A 16787-nucleotide genomic window follows, 5' to 3' on the forward strand; every position below is an offset into this window, starting at 1 on the left:
TGCTGTGGCAGCCCGGTTCCCCACACGCTGCCTCAGCCCGTCCCCGTGCCCTCAGCGCTCCCAATGCTCTCTGCTCTGCCATTCCGGGCGCTCTCGCCCTCGGGGCATCCATTCCCGGCCTCTGCCGAGCTCTGCCTCAGCTTTTCCTCCGGGACAGCCCTGCCTGGCTACTCCTTCCCACAACATTTGCAGGAATGAGCTATTTCTAAGACGTCTCTTTTCAAAACTGGCAGTGGCCTTGAACAGTGCTGAAGTGCATTGTAGCAGTGATGTCAAGGAGCCAGTTTGACCACGGAAGGCAGCTCTGTTCCAAAAACCGAACCCAGGAGCAGCCAGAAAGGGCCTGGGCCTCCCTCAGCCTCTGGCACGATGGCTGAGGGGCCCGGGGAGCCGGAGGGGGACACAGTGACCCCTGAGAGAGCTGCTCAGGCTGCTGAGCTTCCTTGACTTTGAAGGGTGATTCGGAAGGGAAATGCAGTTTTATCTCTGCCCTACTGATCTGGCCCTCTGGGTCTTCATCTGCCTTAAAATACGTGGCCATTGAGGGATGGGCTTTCCCTCCCTTTCCATGAGAGTTCTGTGGAGGCTGAGAGAGCACTTTGGGATTTGCTGCCTTCGGTAGGGCCCCTTTATCACTAAAAGACAACAGAGCACCTCCCTTTCCATGAGAGCACTTTGGGATTTGCTGCCTTCGGTAGGGCCCCTTTATCACTAAAAGACAACAGAGCTTGCTCAAAACCAATGCATAATCTTCCCTTAATTCAGCCAGTGTTTCACATGTGGTAAACTCCTCTTCAAAAGATTTGCATAAATCAGCAGTCTGAAATAAGTTTAGAAGCAATCACAGCAGCTTTCTAAAGAGAACTGTTCCAATGGGCATCAGGTAAGACAACAAGAGCAGCTGAATAAGTTCTCTCTTGTTTGTCTGGGGTGAAGCATGTGTTCTCAGGGCTGGCCTTTTCCTCAGGGGGAAAGATAAAGCCTTTGTCGGTGCTAGAAGTACAAATTCCAGGCCAGTTAATCTCTGTAAATCAGGAGTTCCACTGAGGATAGTTTGCAATTTAAACTGCTTATGGTACAGCCAGTCCAGAGACAGAAATGGCATCTGCATATCTAACATGTGTGAGGAAAATACTCCTTTTACGTGTCCCCATATCATTTTCTCCCTCAAGCAAATAAGTAAAGCCATGCAAAACAAAAGTGAAAGGAACAATGGAGCTTGTGATTATTATTAACTTCTAGTTTGGGGACTCATTTTCTCTACTCTTTGAGCCCCATTGGCAGTTTTCCATTCACTTCAGTTTGGACAAGATCAAGCTTGTGATATTAACTGTTCTCTGATTGTGTTACGGTATATAAAAGATAAAGACTCAGCCAAGAGACCCAAAAGAAAAAAAAAATAAATATCTCAAGCACCAGGAAAACAGGGAAATATTTATTCTTTCATGAATAATTGCTATATTCTTTAACTCCTCTAATGTAAAGTAATTTTACAGCAGCTCAGTGAGTTTGCAGCATGTAAACTTGTAAGTCCCATAATTGCCTTTTCTGCCCTTTAATGCTCCTTTATTATTGGTGCTTTGGCAAGAGATGACATCTTAACAAAACTCCGTTCCTAAAAACATGAACTATCAGTCCATAACTCTGCATTTTGGAGACTTATTGTTGAAGACTGTGCTAGTACTGTCCAGAGACCTTGCAGACAGCAGACACAAGTGTGCATTAGGTGGGCAGCATCCTTAGAACAACAGGTCTTAAAATCCAGACTTCAAGCATTTGCTTGCTCTAAGATATGTAAATTTTTAGACTTAGTAAAGAGGAATGACAATAGCCCAAGAAAATGAAAGATGTAGTGTTGTTTTTTAAGGCATATCAATACCAATGTGTTCTGAAATTTTAACTTTTTTTTCCCCCTGTGATTTCCTGATAATTGTTTTCACTTCTAAAGACATCCTTTAGTAATTTCTGAGAGCTGTTTGAATCATGCCATTTCCCATGACTCGAGCATATGTGGGTGAGTCTATCCAGAGCAATGACAGAAAAACAGAATGATTTTCCCACACGGCAGACAGATAACACTTTTCCCAGAACAGGGCAAAATCAGCTTCCAAAAATACTTGTGAAACCACATGGAGAGGGGGTACACTCCAGCTGGCTGTAGAGCCTGTTGGGCCAGAGGGTGCTGAAGACCTCCCTGGTATCTTCTTACAGTTAAGTAAGGTAATAAATATATTTACATTGGGTCTTTGCCTGCATCTCAACCCAAAGCTAAATCGTTGTGCCTTTTCCAAGTAGCACAGTGTACATAGTGTCCTTCTAGTTGCTCTTTACAGAGATACTTTCACATGGGGGCAGTTTTCTTGGTGTGCCACATGCTCCCTGGTACCAAAGCTTTACTGAAGCTAAAGGGCAATTGTTGCACACTTCAAGAGTGGGATGCCATAGCTGGAACCTTCACTTATTTAAAATAAATTACACATTAGTAATGTTATAAATCTTGACAAAATATTTACTTGTTGATAGCCCCGTTTTATGCTTAGAGGTTGTTGTCAACTATCCTTTTGCTATGAGTGATTGTATTTTGGCCAAGAAAAAAGGAATGATTTTTAGACTCTCTGAGAAAATGCCTATAAGTCTTTATCACTTGGGAAATCAAATGTTGCTGTTGGATCTAATCCTAGTTAAATGAATGAGGAAAATTAAATTCTGCCATGAGCATTTCCTATTCACCTTATACCCTTTGCCAGCCAGAGTTTTGCTTGCCTACTGATTCCCTTCATTTTAAAAAATGTTTTGTAGAAGTCTTCCTGCATATGATGCAGTTCACATTTTCTTCTTGTTCCACACATGCAGAGAAAAGTCAACTGTTTGATCGGTGCCAGTGGAAGGGCATCTGCTTCAGCGTTCACAGTGTTACCTGCCATTTTCCAAGGAGGAACTTTCTTTTCTTCAGTAGGGAAACATCCACTAGACCTTGGTCCTGTGAGGGATGTGGCTGTGGCTCTTTGGTGTGGGTGTCAGCAGCAGCTGGTGTAGCTATGCCAGCCTGGTTTTAAGGCACTGGCAAGGGAATGGCTCTGGAACAAAGAAAGCAGACTGCAACCCTTTGGTTCTTGCTGAGGGCCTTGCCTGCTCAGACATCAGGTTTCCATCCTCTGCCAGTGTGACTTGCTGCTTAAGGAAACCCTCTTGTGACAAAGAGGGCAGAGGGGCCAGGCTGGGCTGAGTGGGGTCTGCTCTGTGCTGTGCAGTTCAGGGGAGGCCACGACTGCCAGGTCCCACTCCTTGGGAATTCATCCAAACACCACGAGCCTGAGGTCCCCTCCATGTCTGCCTTTATTGCTTTAATAACAATTTGTCAAGAAGTAAGACTTGTGAGTTTGATGAATACAGATGAGAGATTTGAAATATGATTTAAGTAATCTTAATTAGGCTGCAATAAATAGAAATAGTCATCCCATAGGCAAGTGCCTTAAGGTTACACCAGAATTTTATTAGAACTGAGCAGCATGGTAACAAAATACAAGCACTACAAGTACTTTTATTTCCTTTTGCTCCTTCTGGATTCATTCAGCAGTTTCACCTGTTATTCCTGGTACCCTGTGTTACCAGTTTAGCAGTCTGGCATGTTTGGCATTGGTGTGCTTCCCATCCTGGATACTTCATGGATCAGTGTTTCACTTAGGCAATTTCATTTATGTTGCCAGCATCAAAGGATGTCATCCCGATTTTGTCTCTTGGCTGCAAGTACATTACAGAGAACCAAATGTTCTCTGATTACACTCAGTGAGGGCTGGATAGACTTCCAAAAATACCTCTTAACATTGTATTGGTGATGAGAGCATTGCAAAAATCAAAGGTACCGAGACTGTGGCGTATTTCACATTTTTTAGTTCCTTCTTCCACAATCCTTGGAAAAGTTCCTTTTCTCCCTGGCATGTCACTCCTTTGATTTGCACTGAAGATGTCCAGATACATAATCCTGCTAATCTGGCAGTTCTAGTCAGAGTGATACTCCAGTTCTAGGCAAACAGTGTTTCTGGCAGTTGAATGTATTTGCACAACAGTTTCTTTTCCACCAGTAGATGGCATTCCCCAGGAATAAGCTGGAGGCACGGCTGCTTTCTGTATCTCCCCTGGCCCAGCCAGGAAGGTATTTCCATGGCAAGCTGATGGTAAGCACAGACTCACAATATTCTCCCCAGCATCCCTAAACATGCATTTTATCTGTATCAGAAGTCACTGGGCATAGTGGATACTGAAAGTTCATGTAAATTCTAGCCATAAATTTATCCATTGAGGGTAATTACACACAAACCTGCAACTTCATTCTCAAGAATTCCCTGTACTGCAAATCCTTGGAGACTAGGAGGGTGTTCTGGGGAAGTTTCATTTCATTCTGGGGAAGTAATCTTTATATGATTGCTTTGTTTCATGCTCTTTTCCCAGCAAAGCTTTCTGTGGAAGACAGGATTTAAGTCACTGGGCCTGATCTGGTTTGGATATTCCATATTAACCATAATTAGCCCTTGGTTTTCAAAATCTCAGCCTTGATCATAACCAGAACCAGATGATGAATTCTTGCATCAAAGGGAAACATAATTAGGGCTTTGCTGTGGAGAGCAGCCTCCATCCAGCAGGACAATGCAAGATTAAATAACAAATGAACATCAATTCTGAAAACACTCATAAGTGACTAAACTGAGATACCTGATGTGTTGGAGGAAAGGATGTCAGAATCAGAAGAGAGATCAGAAGAGAGTATCAGAATTGGCCATTGGTGTTGGAAGGCAGTGCACAGACCTGGCCTGATACCAAACCACTCAAAGCTGAAAAGGCAACATGTTTGAGTTACACAGGTGAAATTTGGTTGTATTGCAGTGTGTCTGAGGCTCATGTTTCCTTCTGTGATGTGGCAGAGGTACAGCCATTTAGGCCTCTCTTCATTCATGCATTCCGGATGGAAGCTGAAAGACTGGAGAAAACTGAGCTTGAGTTCCCCAAATCTCTAGAGGTGCTGCAGTGACAGCTGTTGCAGGGAGAGTGGGGGAAGAGGGAATTGCAGCCTGGTTATTTGGACACCTGCTTTGGTTTTTGATTAATAACCCCTGGCCTTCTTTTTATTCCCCTGGAGAGTGCTCTAATTGTAGAATTCCAGCATATACACATCCCTTTGCCATCTGCAATTGAGAAAAGAAGTAATTAAAATCTGTTTCTTTGAGAGTTTCCTTTTGACTAGCTTTTGTGTGGCTTCACTCTCAGTGTGCTGAATATTTGTGGACCTTTTATTGAAATGCCAGACACACCTGAAGCACCTCACTGTGTGTAGTGGTGGGAATATCACATGGGAGAGAAGCATCTGAGAGACATCAGAGTACATAGGAGGTGTTAAAACATTAATGTAGTTGTACAGGGTTCTAGGTATAAGCAGTCTTGTCTTGAGGGGAGAAAATACAATTTTTTGAAAGGGTGCTATTCAACAGAGCTATGAGCTGGTATCTATGGAAACTTAAAAACTGCTCTGGAGAGAGAGCTGAGGAATGGCAGGATAATTAGCATTAAATACCTCTTAATGACAAACACTGGAGCTGACTGTCTCACAGGAGACTTGCAAACTTTGAAAGAAATGCTTGATCATAAGGATACTCTTCCACTGTCAGAAGAACAGAGAAGTCTGTAATTTACCAGCCCACAAAGGACCCTCTGCAGCCATGGGCTGGCTGTGTGGGAGGATGTCACTTAGGGAGGAGATAAAGATCACATCAGAGGTGAAGCCTGGCAAACTCAGCTCATGAAATGTATAGTATATGAAGGTTCAGTTCACAGGGTGCTGTGAACCAGAGACTGGCACAGGGTGACAATTAGAGAATGAACTGGCAGATCATGAAGGCTTCATTAACAGATGGTAACTGACAGCAGAATAATAGGGGACTTTAATGGGTAATAACATTTCTTCTTAGGTATGTCTGTAATGATATAAATGCCCTTTTCTTGCTAATACCAGGACCTGGTAATTATCATCAGGGGGATTGTCTTGCCCTCAGATTTGCACTGTATTTTATAGTCATTGAACCAGCCTTCAGTGCCACTTTAGGGTTGGGAATTTCATCCTCTTTTCTCTTCCTTCAGCTGTTAATATTAACATTTTGATTTAACTTGTAATTTCATGTATACTTTTATATTCCAAGTGACCCATCTTGTTTATGAAAAAAAAAATGTTTTCTCCCTAAGCCTTTCAAAAAAGTTTTGACCTTTCAATAAAGAAATTCAAGGATTTCAATGTGTGTGTATTTATTATGTCTGGCTCGTAAAAAAATAGCTTCTGACATTGCTCTGCATTTTTGTAGCTTTCAAATCATCACCTCAACAACCTGTGTAGGCTGTCTGTGAGTCAAAAGCCAGATTTCAGTGGAATATTTGTTTGGTCCTGACCATGAAATATTTAAGAGATGGTCAGAAGAAGAAAGTGATCTGGGATTTATAGAAATCAATAAGACTCCTCTGCATTTTTCACGCAGCTTCACATCCCAGTCTGAATTTTCAGTGAATTTCATGTCTTTCCCTTTGTTGCTCTGCAGGGGTATTGGTGTAAATTACCAGATTCCACTGAGATTATACAGTAGGTGCCTCCCAGGGTTAATCAAGACACTGGTGTTTGGGGTCTGTGCTTCCCAAAGACTTTCCAGAGTGACCTTGGCTTTGAACACTGGAACCTGAATTAGATGCCTGAAGGTATTGTCAATCCTCACCCATCCATGTCTGTCTGATGGGACACAGTGTAGATTAATCAAATTTATTTTTCATCTTGCTTGTAAGAAGGATGATAAAAAATCTGCTGCATTAAAATTTGATATTCATCCTTTGATGATGAGTTCAGTTTTATTATTTGTACAAAGAATGTAATTGAAATGGAGTGGAAACACAGGTGCTGCACTTCTAGCTATGTGGTGAACTTGTCATCTCATTATAGAGATTAATGAGTTTTTTTCCACCAGATCAACCTTCTGATTTTCTCTGATGCAGCAATAGCTTTATTTATTCCATGGGTAGGGTGAAGAATTTTTGTAAAAGTTTCAAGGTGAAAAGGGTATAACATTTCTCAGATACTCAAAGGTCATACACCCTAGATTGATTATGGCTAATCCATGCTGGTTTTTCTGAGAGGTGGCACTATGGTAAATGAGAAAATATGTTACAATTGCTAATGATAGATATTATTGGCGTTTTTTCTCTTCATCACCTGTGCAGGTTTTCAAGGGCTCCTTACAGTTAGACTCAAGCTCTGATGCATCTGCTCAGGCTGTGACCACCCTTTGGAGTCCAGCCTGAATGGGAACACTTAAACAATAACAGGTTATTGGCTAAGAAGGATCTACTCCATAAGAAAAAGCTCCCATTGCCTTCCTGTGAAATACATCAAGATCTGTGGAAGCTGCCTGTGTGTCTCTTCTGCAGCTGTTGGTTTGTTGGGTTTTGTTGGCTTTTTCCCTGCCAGGACTCTCTTCTTTAGTCCTCATGCAGAGGTTGTGGCTGCACAGGAACTTTTCATAGAAGCAGAGATGCACAATGGATGGGATTCTTGGCAATCATCAGGTCAGTGGTATAAAACCAACCAGAAGGTGTCACCTTAAAATATTTTTCTACATAATCATCTGTGACATGAAACTAAGAAAAATAAGGGTTGTTTTGTTTCCTATGGTCATAGTCTTTGCTTTAACTAACTGTCACAATTTGATGTGCTGATAGCAGCTTCATTTTCTTGTTCAAAATGTCATACAGACTTTGCTCCTAAGCCAGTGTCAGGAGGGATGCTCTCCCTGAACAGACTGTTTTCCTCAGCTGCAGGGACAGCAGAATAGCACATTTATCACCACATCCTGAGCAGTCTCCACTCCTGTTCCAGTTTGCTAACAAGGCTACCTAAAACCAGCAGAGCTGCTTCCTGCTCTAAATGAAGCAGCTGCCTTTTCCAGATGCTGCTTCTGGGGCTCTGTGTCTCCATCTGCTTTGGCTGCAACAAAACCTTCGTGTTTGAAGGATCTGCTTCTATCCCCAGTTAACCTTATCAGACCAGGATCCCTCTTAAAAACCAACAAACTATGCAAAGAAATCATTTGGGCAAGGTTTCCTGTTTCTGAGCTGATCATTTCACTTTTAAATTCTGTTATACTTGAAGTTCTTGGCTCTGCAGTAACTGTTAAGGGTGTTAAGCCTGCAACAAGGGCCCTGCTGAGTACCTGCTTTGGAGTGATGCCTGTCTAACTTACATCAAAGTTACAAGGTGCTTATGTAGCTTGAGTTTTAAGATATCTATGTAACCTGATACCTATCTAACCTGAATCATAGCTTTTCATACCTATACAACCAGATAGAACTTTTTACACAATGAAATGGCTAGTGTATGGTTAACTAGTTGCTTCAGCTGAATAGACAAAAAAAGAAGAAAAAACTCACCAGGTCCACCTGCTTTAGAGATAGATAAGTATAGTACTAATGAAAAAATGGCAAGTGCAAAACCAATTAGCCACAAAACACTCACCACTGGCAAAGCAATAAAAAAATACCTGCTCTGTAGACACCAGTCTGTGGGGATTTATTTCCAGCCTAGCTTTTGGGCATCAGGAGGGAGATGCTTTAGAAGAGAGCAGTGGTGCCAGGCTGCCTTCTTACTTTAGAGTAAGATATTATCATATCATATCAATAATATAATATCATTTTGTTATTTATGTCCATGGTCTCAGAAAGCTTAAGTGAATAACATAATGAGTAAAGTATAAAAACTTACCATATATCTAAAGTATTTAGGCTAACCTGGTTTCCCTAGAAGTCAGGCCCTTTTCTAGTCACAAGTAAAATATTTGCTGTATTTTTCTTTCTGGTAGCTAGGAAAGGGGTTTTGTATCATTTGTGCTTTTTTTGGGTGCAGCTACAATCTGCTCTGTTACTGATTTCATGTTGTCTTTTCCTAGACTGAGTAAGGTTTCTCTGTTTATATGCACATATACAGACACACCTGAAATGCATTTTCTGTCCTCTCTTAAAACTCATTGTTTTTGCTTGGATTGCTGCTACCATTTTGTTCTTTCGGCCCCCACTTTTACACTTTATCCTTGAGTTTTGTCCTGGCTATGCAAGTTTCTGTGGGACTTTTTGGTTCCCATGCAGTACAACAGCTCAATGTAAGTGGCACTGCAGTGTGATTCACACTGAAAATAACCAGCCTTGGTCCTGGCCTTTTATTAAGAGTTACTGGTTTTTATCATTCCCAAGTATGTATCAATTCTGGCAAGGAATTGTGACAAATTGTTTTTACCAGGTTAACTGGACAAGTGATGAGTACAGTAACTCCTTTCAGTCTTTCCAGTGCAATATCTGGACATTTCATTTTGCTCCATTATAAAATTTGAAAAGCCAGGCCATGTGTTGTTATTAGCAGAGTTCTAGAAAGAACAATGTTTTATTAACTCAAGGAAATAACTACATATCAGGATGGATATAGAGGCATATAGAAAGTAAATGTATGTAAATATGGGATGTTCCATTTGGGACCAGGTTTGTTTGATACAGTTAGAGAAAACCACTTGCCATTATCTTCCTCTTATCAGTAGCAGAGCTCTAACAAAAACACTGTCTCTCCCAGTCCCTCTCAGCCTTATCTTCTCTGAGGTGAAACATCTGGCTCAGAAACATCTGGTGTTAACTCCTGGACAGCAACACCTGTTTGTGATAGGGGGAGTTAGGACTGTGCCATTTCTTGGCAGCTTTTGAGAGGAGTCTGTCTGCTGCCTTGTCAAAAGCAGCATCTCTCACTGGGCACATTTGTTAGAAGCATATTGATGAGATATTCCTGTGAAGGCTTTTCAGGTCCTTGGCTGTATTTCAGTGCCTGCTCACTCCTCCAGACTTCAGCAGGAAAGCAGGAGCTGGTGTGTCACACAGGGAGCTGTGCTGGGGATGACTGGTGTACTGTTGCCACTGACAACGTGGAAACCTCTCATTTTTGTACTTGGAAGGGAGTTAATGAATGGAAGGAACGTGGGATGAAAGTCAGTGACAAGCACGTGCCAGGGTGTGGTTACAAGTGCTGCAGAATGCTTGATACCAAGAGAAGGATGTTAGTAAAAGATGCTTTTTATGGACAAGAATTGTAATGCTGGAGTTTTATCTGTCCAGCAGGAGGCTGCATATTTAGTGAGTTACAGCTGAGACAGGAGACTTTGTTCAATCAGCCTTTGTTTGTAAGCACCATCAAGGACACACAAGAAATAGTTTTCATCCCCTGGGATTATCACACTGCTGGGCACTTCCCACCCAGCTGGGCACGTCCATGCTTCCCTGTGCCACCAGCTCCTGGAACAGTGCTGAGCACACACAGCAATACTGCCTGGGAGCTGGGGGAACTGGGCCACCCTCTGCAGCCTGTGCTCTAATGCAGCTTTAATTGGATTTCTATTGCTTGCTTCCACCAAGCTTTGTTCCAGCCACAGGTGGGGCCACTGTCCTACTGTGGATGGGGCTGAGCTTTCTGCCTCAGGAATACTCTTTGCATATAAATTGCTCTTTATTTCAAACAGCATAACAGCTATCCTGTTCAGAGAACAAGGATATAAGAGGAGGGGGTCTAAAATGATGTAGTAAAAGAAAAAGCAATAAGATATTACAATTAGGAGCTCTACTTATCTAATAATGAATATTGTTATTTTCATAGAGCTTTAACAAGTAATTTTGTCTTACATTGGTATTTAAATGGAGTTGCCTTTGTATTAGCAAGAGAAGAATTTTTGTTTAAAGTACTTAGTGGGGATATTGCTGCTCACGTTGGTGTTTCACTTTCCTGCTGTACCTCCAGAAGCTGTAACTGGAAGGCCACAGCAGTGCCAGTCATTGCCCAGCTGTGGCAGTGGTGGTGCTCACCTGGTTTCCCTGCAGTGCTGCCCAGGGTTCCTGAGCACAGCCCCTGCTGGTTCCTGTGCGACAGTGGGAAACCAGGTCCTCTCTGCAAACCAGATTGTGCAGTGGGGGTGAGGAGGGGCCCACGCTGGCTGTGAGCTTTGTGCTGTCCCTGTGAGCAGCTCTGCACGGTGCTGGAAGCTGAGAGCTGCACGGGGCCTGGGAGATGCTGCTGCCCACGCAGCGGCACCTGCAGAACGCTGCGCTTGAAAGGGACTCGGAATTCCTGCCTTTGCACACTTCAGAAATACTTCAGACTATTTTTTCACATGCTGGATATTTCCTGTGTGTTTTTCCTTAGGAGGGAAGCTGGCAAGGGCTCTCCCTTGGAGCTGTCCCTGGAGCTCACTAGCAGCAGTCCTGTGGTAAGGACAATCTCTGGTTACTTGGTGAAGGAGTCTGACTGTGCAGGCAGAGCAATGGATTCTCATCAGCACACAGTGCTTTGCTTTGCTCCCAACCAAAAGGTTTAGCTAAAGAAAGAGCATAAAAACAATATTAAGAACTTGGAATTTATTTTATTTTATTTTATTTTATTTTATTTTATTTTATTTTATTTTATTTTTAGGTGGCCAAGACCCATTTTCCACCTCAGTGGAATATGTTCTACATTACCGACACTATTCCAGGGTGGGGATGTGTACCAAGGAAGGAAATGCACTTTAAGTGCATTTCAAATACTTTAAGATTTATAATTTTTATTTTTAAATAAACAGGGATCTGGTTTTGAAGGGTAAGATTTGCAGCTAATTAAAGGGCCACCAGAGAGGAAACAGGTTTGGATAAAACCAAATTTTTTTTTTTAAAGAAAAATAATACTTTATTTTACACTACTTAATAATTATTTTATTTATTTATTTGGGTATAATTTAAGGATAGTATATACAGATAAAAATGCATATTTTCATTGTCATATTTGAATTAAAACACTTCACTAAATAATCAAAATCTGGTTTTGAAAAAAAAAAGCTCTTTTTTTCATTAGCTAAATTAACAAGATGTTAATTGAATGCATTGCAGTTGTTTGGAATCACTGGGTCACATATTCTATTGCTTTATAAACCACAGACCTTAGAATGTACCCCAGTACCTGCTTTACTGAGCAGAAAACCTGTATTTTGTCTGAAATACTTCTTTCTTGAGAAGCTTTCAACATATTTTTAGAATTCCCAAGTATCTTCAGAATTCTGTTAGAACAAGAATTGGCTTTATCATTTAAGTGTATGTAGTTATGGGTTGTGCCATTATTGCAGCACGTAGGATCATTGTGATTATGCCCAATTTGCTGAGCAGATTGCAGAATCAACACCAGAAGAGCAAATCCACAAGTCCAGTGTCCTGTGCATTCTCTCTTCTGGCTTCTCCTGCCCAGGCTGGAGTGTCTGTGCCTTCAGTGCTCTGGCTGGCACTGCAGGGAGCACAGTGACACAGCTCCGGCTGCCCAGCTGCCATCTGCTCAGACACCCATGGACACACTGACAAGTGTTTGTCAGAAATCACTTCAGGCTAATTCATCTCTTTTCTGACACACTTTAGTAGCTAATTTTTAAGACCTAAAGCCGTCATTACTACACATTAGTTGTCAAGATAACAACACAGCTGTCCTCTGGAAAAAGAACCTAAAGTACTTGAACTATCACAAAAATGTAGGAGAATTGCCTTTAAATGGCCATGTTCAAAATTTTAACTGAGATGAAAGGAAGGAAAGGAAGATCAAAACAACATATCCCATCTCCAGCAGCTGCATTCTGTTGGATCATTAGTAAATTTAATTTTGTTTTGTTTACAGTGAATGAAGAGGTGCAATGATCACACAAAATCACTAGTGCAAGTGATTTTCATTCTCTTCAATCATGCCTTCTTCCTGACATAATTGTGCCTAACAATTTGTTGCATTCTGCATCTGGCGTTATCATGATTTCATCTTTACTTTTAATCACTATACTTTCAAAGATGTGGTCAGCAGCTCTAGAGGGGCAGGAAGTTGAGGAGTCAGTAATGGCAATGATGCCAGTGAAAATTTTGACAGTAATAAAGCAAAAACCAGCATTCACTCTGCTATACAGTGCTAAATGCCTGATATATGAATCTCACAGCATTAGTCATAAAGCTGAAACCTGTTTACAGTTTCTGGTTTTGCCTAAAACCTCTATTTATTCCCATCAATTCTTAATTTCAATTTTAACATCTGTTGGAAAAATCTGCCTATTGTTTCTCTCCAAACAAAGAGAACATTTTGTTGTGGGCTGTGTTCCTGTTGCACTCTGCAGCCAGTTGAGGAACTGCAGGAGCCTTGTTTTATGCCTCTGGTGCTCCTGACAATTTTGAGGCATCTGAAAAAGAGCTTCCTGGCTCTTTTAAGGCCTTTCCCCAGAGAGATGAGAGTCTGAAGAAGGGCCCTTCACAGGCCCAAGGGAACATGATCAATAGCTCTTCTGCTGCAGGTGACTCAGTCAAGCACTCTGCATGAACTTGAATTTCCATTATTATGTAGAGTCCTATATGAAGAGTTCCCTCAGGTGAGAGCATGGCTGAGGTGCAGATATGTCTCAATATGTGTAAAATAATGGGAAGGAAAAAGGGGAAAAAATAACCCCCCACCTATATTAAATCAGTCCTCAGCTGCACCCAGTTCTGAAGCATTCTCACAGAATCACAGAATGGGTAAGGTTGGAGGTCATTCACCCAATCTCCCTGCTCAAAGCAGGGTCTCCTAGAATGTTCCTTTGTCTGCTCTTCAGTGGATCTTGAAAACAGAACTGCAGTATCCTCTTCAATGAGCAAAAGGGCTAAAATCTCTTTTACCACCTCCTTGACAGGAGGACACAAGAATTTTGGAAGCAGTAGAGTGAATTGCAAGAGAAGAATGGTCTATTAACATCAAAATCCAAATAAGCAATGCAGTTATTGGGGTTTTTTAAATATAAAGTGGCTCTTAGAACAATCCTAAAGCCACCCAGTATCTTCCTGAAGAAGCCAATATTGAGAAGATTCTGAAAAGAATTGAGAACAGGTTTGAAAAATTCAGTTGCTTTTCTGGTAAGAATCAATGCATTTGGATTTACAGTGGTTTAAGTTTATACTGCTACAAAAGAAAATCTAAAGACTGAAGAGATGCCCATCAAAGAGCACCAGTTATCTAACCCAATCTGTAATAAGCCAACTAATTAACAGCAATCTACAGTTATGTGACACCATTCATCCCCTGCCATAAAAGTGGTTTGCAAATGCATTACTGAAACCTATGCAGTAAAAAAATATTATCTGCATTTTACAGTGCAGAAATGGAGGCTTAGGAAGACTACAGTGATTGCCATGGCAACAAAGAAAATGTGTGCAAAATGAGAAAAGTACACAGAAATGTTTTACTGTCTTATGTGGTGGTCTCCTTCTAATTTTTTTCTTTTGTGCATACTTGTTTCTTTCCCATCGCTGTCACATCTCTGCTGGCTTGGCTCAGCTGCTTACTCCCCACATTTCATAGACATTTTCTGATTTGCAAGCCTTATATTAACTAACAATTTTTTTCTTTGTGTGTCATTAAATAATTTGATCTTTTTATTTAATTTGTAGTTTAAGATTGCCTTGTACTGAGACATAGTTAAGAAGACACTATTTTAAGACATCTTAAAGCAGAAATAGTTTCTCCTCTCAAATGAGATATGTGTATGTCCACAAAAGAGAATCAGTACCAGCAGCAAATTAGAATGAAGAGGTTTTTTGGGTTTTTTTTGGGTTTTTTTTGAATAGGGACACTGGCTAAAACACTTTACTATTTTATTTCAGCTTTTTAACTCTGGATCAGATTTTCAATTGGCATGAACAGACATTGCTCCAGGGAGATCAGTGGCACAATGAAGGTCTGGTTGAGAGTGGCCCAGTGGGTTTGTTATCCTACATGCACTCTGCAGATGGGTGGGTTTTCATAAGCCCATGAAAGGCTATCCCATATGGAAGGCAGGGATATCCTGGCCCTGCTGGCTGTGATAACTTACCTGTGATTACTGGAGCCACCAGAGCTGCACCGTGGAGAGCTGGGGCTCCTCTCACCCAGTGGGGTGTGTTAGCACCAGGCTTTGAGCCATCACAGCCTCACTGCTGCCTCTGTGGCACCTGCACTGAACTACTGTGGTCTGTGATATGTCTGGGGACACCCAGGTGAGCCAAGTCCCACAGGTGGGGTTTGTTTTACCACTGTGTTTCTTCAGTTAAAATTACTGAAATACCAAGAGACAATTAATTATCTTTTAGTAGTGAGACACTAGTTCCTCTCTGCATTTCCTTAGTTTTATGTAGCTGCACTTATGTGTTAATTTCTGTAAAGCAATTAATGACCTTTGTGATTTTCAAACTCTATTTGCTATGTCAAGTTTTGAAGTGGAGGCCTATTTCAGATTTCAAAAGACAGAGTTCTGCATATGAGCACCCCTTGTTGTTTTAGTATTTCAAGGGAAACAGCAGGTGAAAAAAATCTATTTGGGGCTTAAGATAAGGCTGGGGGTTTTAGAAACATCTCAGTGATCCATCTCATTCACAGGAGCAACAGCAGTGAGATTTCATTCAAAAGTGTGAGAGCTGAGAGCAGAGTGTGAGGGCAAGCTCTTTCTCTTCCTCCTCTCAAACTCAGGAGTGTCATTGTTCCATGTGAAACACTGCCAGTCCTCAGGACTTCACCCACACCTGGTCAGTCTTACACAGGGAAAAAAAAAAAAGCTTGGGAAAGAGTGCAAAAAAGAGTAGCTGAGGTTGAAAGGAAAGGAAACTGTGCTGTGCAAAAGGAGACTGTGAGTTGCCAGATGAGGTTCAGGAAAGCACAAATTCATGTTCAATAATAAACTGGATGGATAAACATTGTAGGGAGAAAAATAACTGAGTTCAGGAAAATAACTGATGGTCTGCACTCTGCATGCATGTGCAAGATGAAATTGGAAGGTTTCCAATAAGAGGACTGTTTCTATTTCCAATATGAGAGGAAGGAAACCAACTGCAGAGGAGTTTTTTGACCAAATGGAGCTTAGTATGTCCATGACACTTGGAGCAGCAATCACTGGCTCTGGAAATCAAGGGCCAGGGCTGTGTTCCTTTGAAGCAAAATAGCTCTTTACAAGGATTGAGGATAATTAACTGAACAGTGTCTAAGTCTTTTATAGTGGAACAATCTGCCCCCAGCTGTTTTGTAAATAAAACAAGTAGGGGTAAATGGGTTGTCCTGATCTTAACATTGTGCCAGTGTTTCACCTTGGTGAGGAAGAACTGATCTTCCCACTCTAATCCCTGAGGAGTCCCTGAATTCACTGTACCTTTTTAAGAGGAAAAATAATCAAAACATGTAAATATGGGAACCTCCATAGCCATAAGTTTATGGCTGTATAGTTACTCATCCACCAACACCCCCAAGTCTTTCTCCCCAGGAATAGTCTCAGTCTATTGTCTGCCCAGCCTGTACCTGTGCATAACCTCACACTTGGCTTTGTTCAAACGCATGAAGTTGGCCAAGAGGCCCCTTTCAAGCTGTGAAAATCCCCCCGGATGGCATCTTTTCCCTCCACTTAAGTACTTAAAACATGCCAATTTAAAGACACTTGATTTACAAACACACTCTGCTCTGGAAGCCTGACATTTCCAATAAGCTTTTGGGAGGGATTCAGATGTTAAACTGTAATTTTGTAACTAATTGTGATAGATGACAACTCTGTGTGTATGGTTAAACACTCATACCGGGTATAATGGTTAAATTCTGACGACGTTCAACAGAAACCTCTTGGGGACTAAACCTTTCTCTTCTTGGGGTTATGATGGGCAAGGGTTGGTTTCAGCGGGCCTACGGAACTCCTGCT

Source organism: Passer montanus, unplaced genomic scaffold (genome assembly GCF_014805655.1).
Source record: "Passer montanus isolate IOZ18808 unplaced genomic scaffold, ASM1480565v1 scaffold45, whole genome shotgun sequence".
In the NCBI taxonomy this organism is placed as follows: domain Eukaryota; kingdom Metazoa; phylum Chordata; class Aves; order Passeriformes; family Passeridae; genus Passer; species Passer montanus.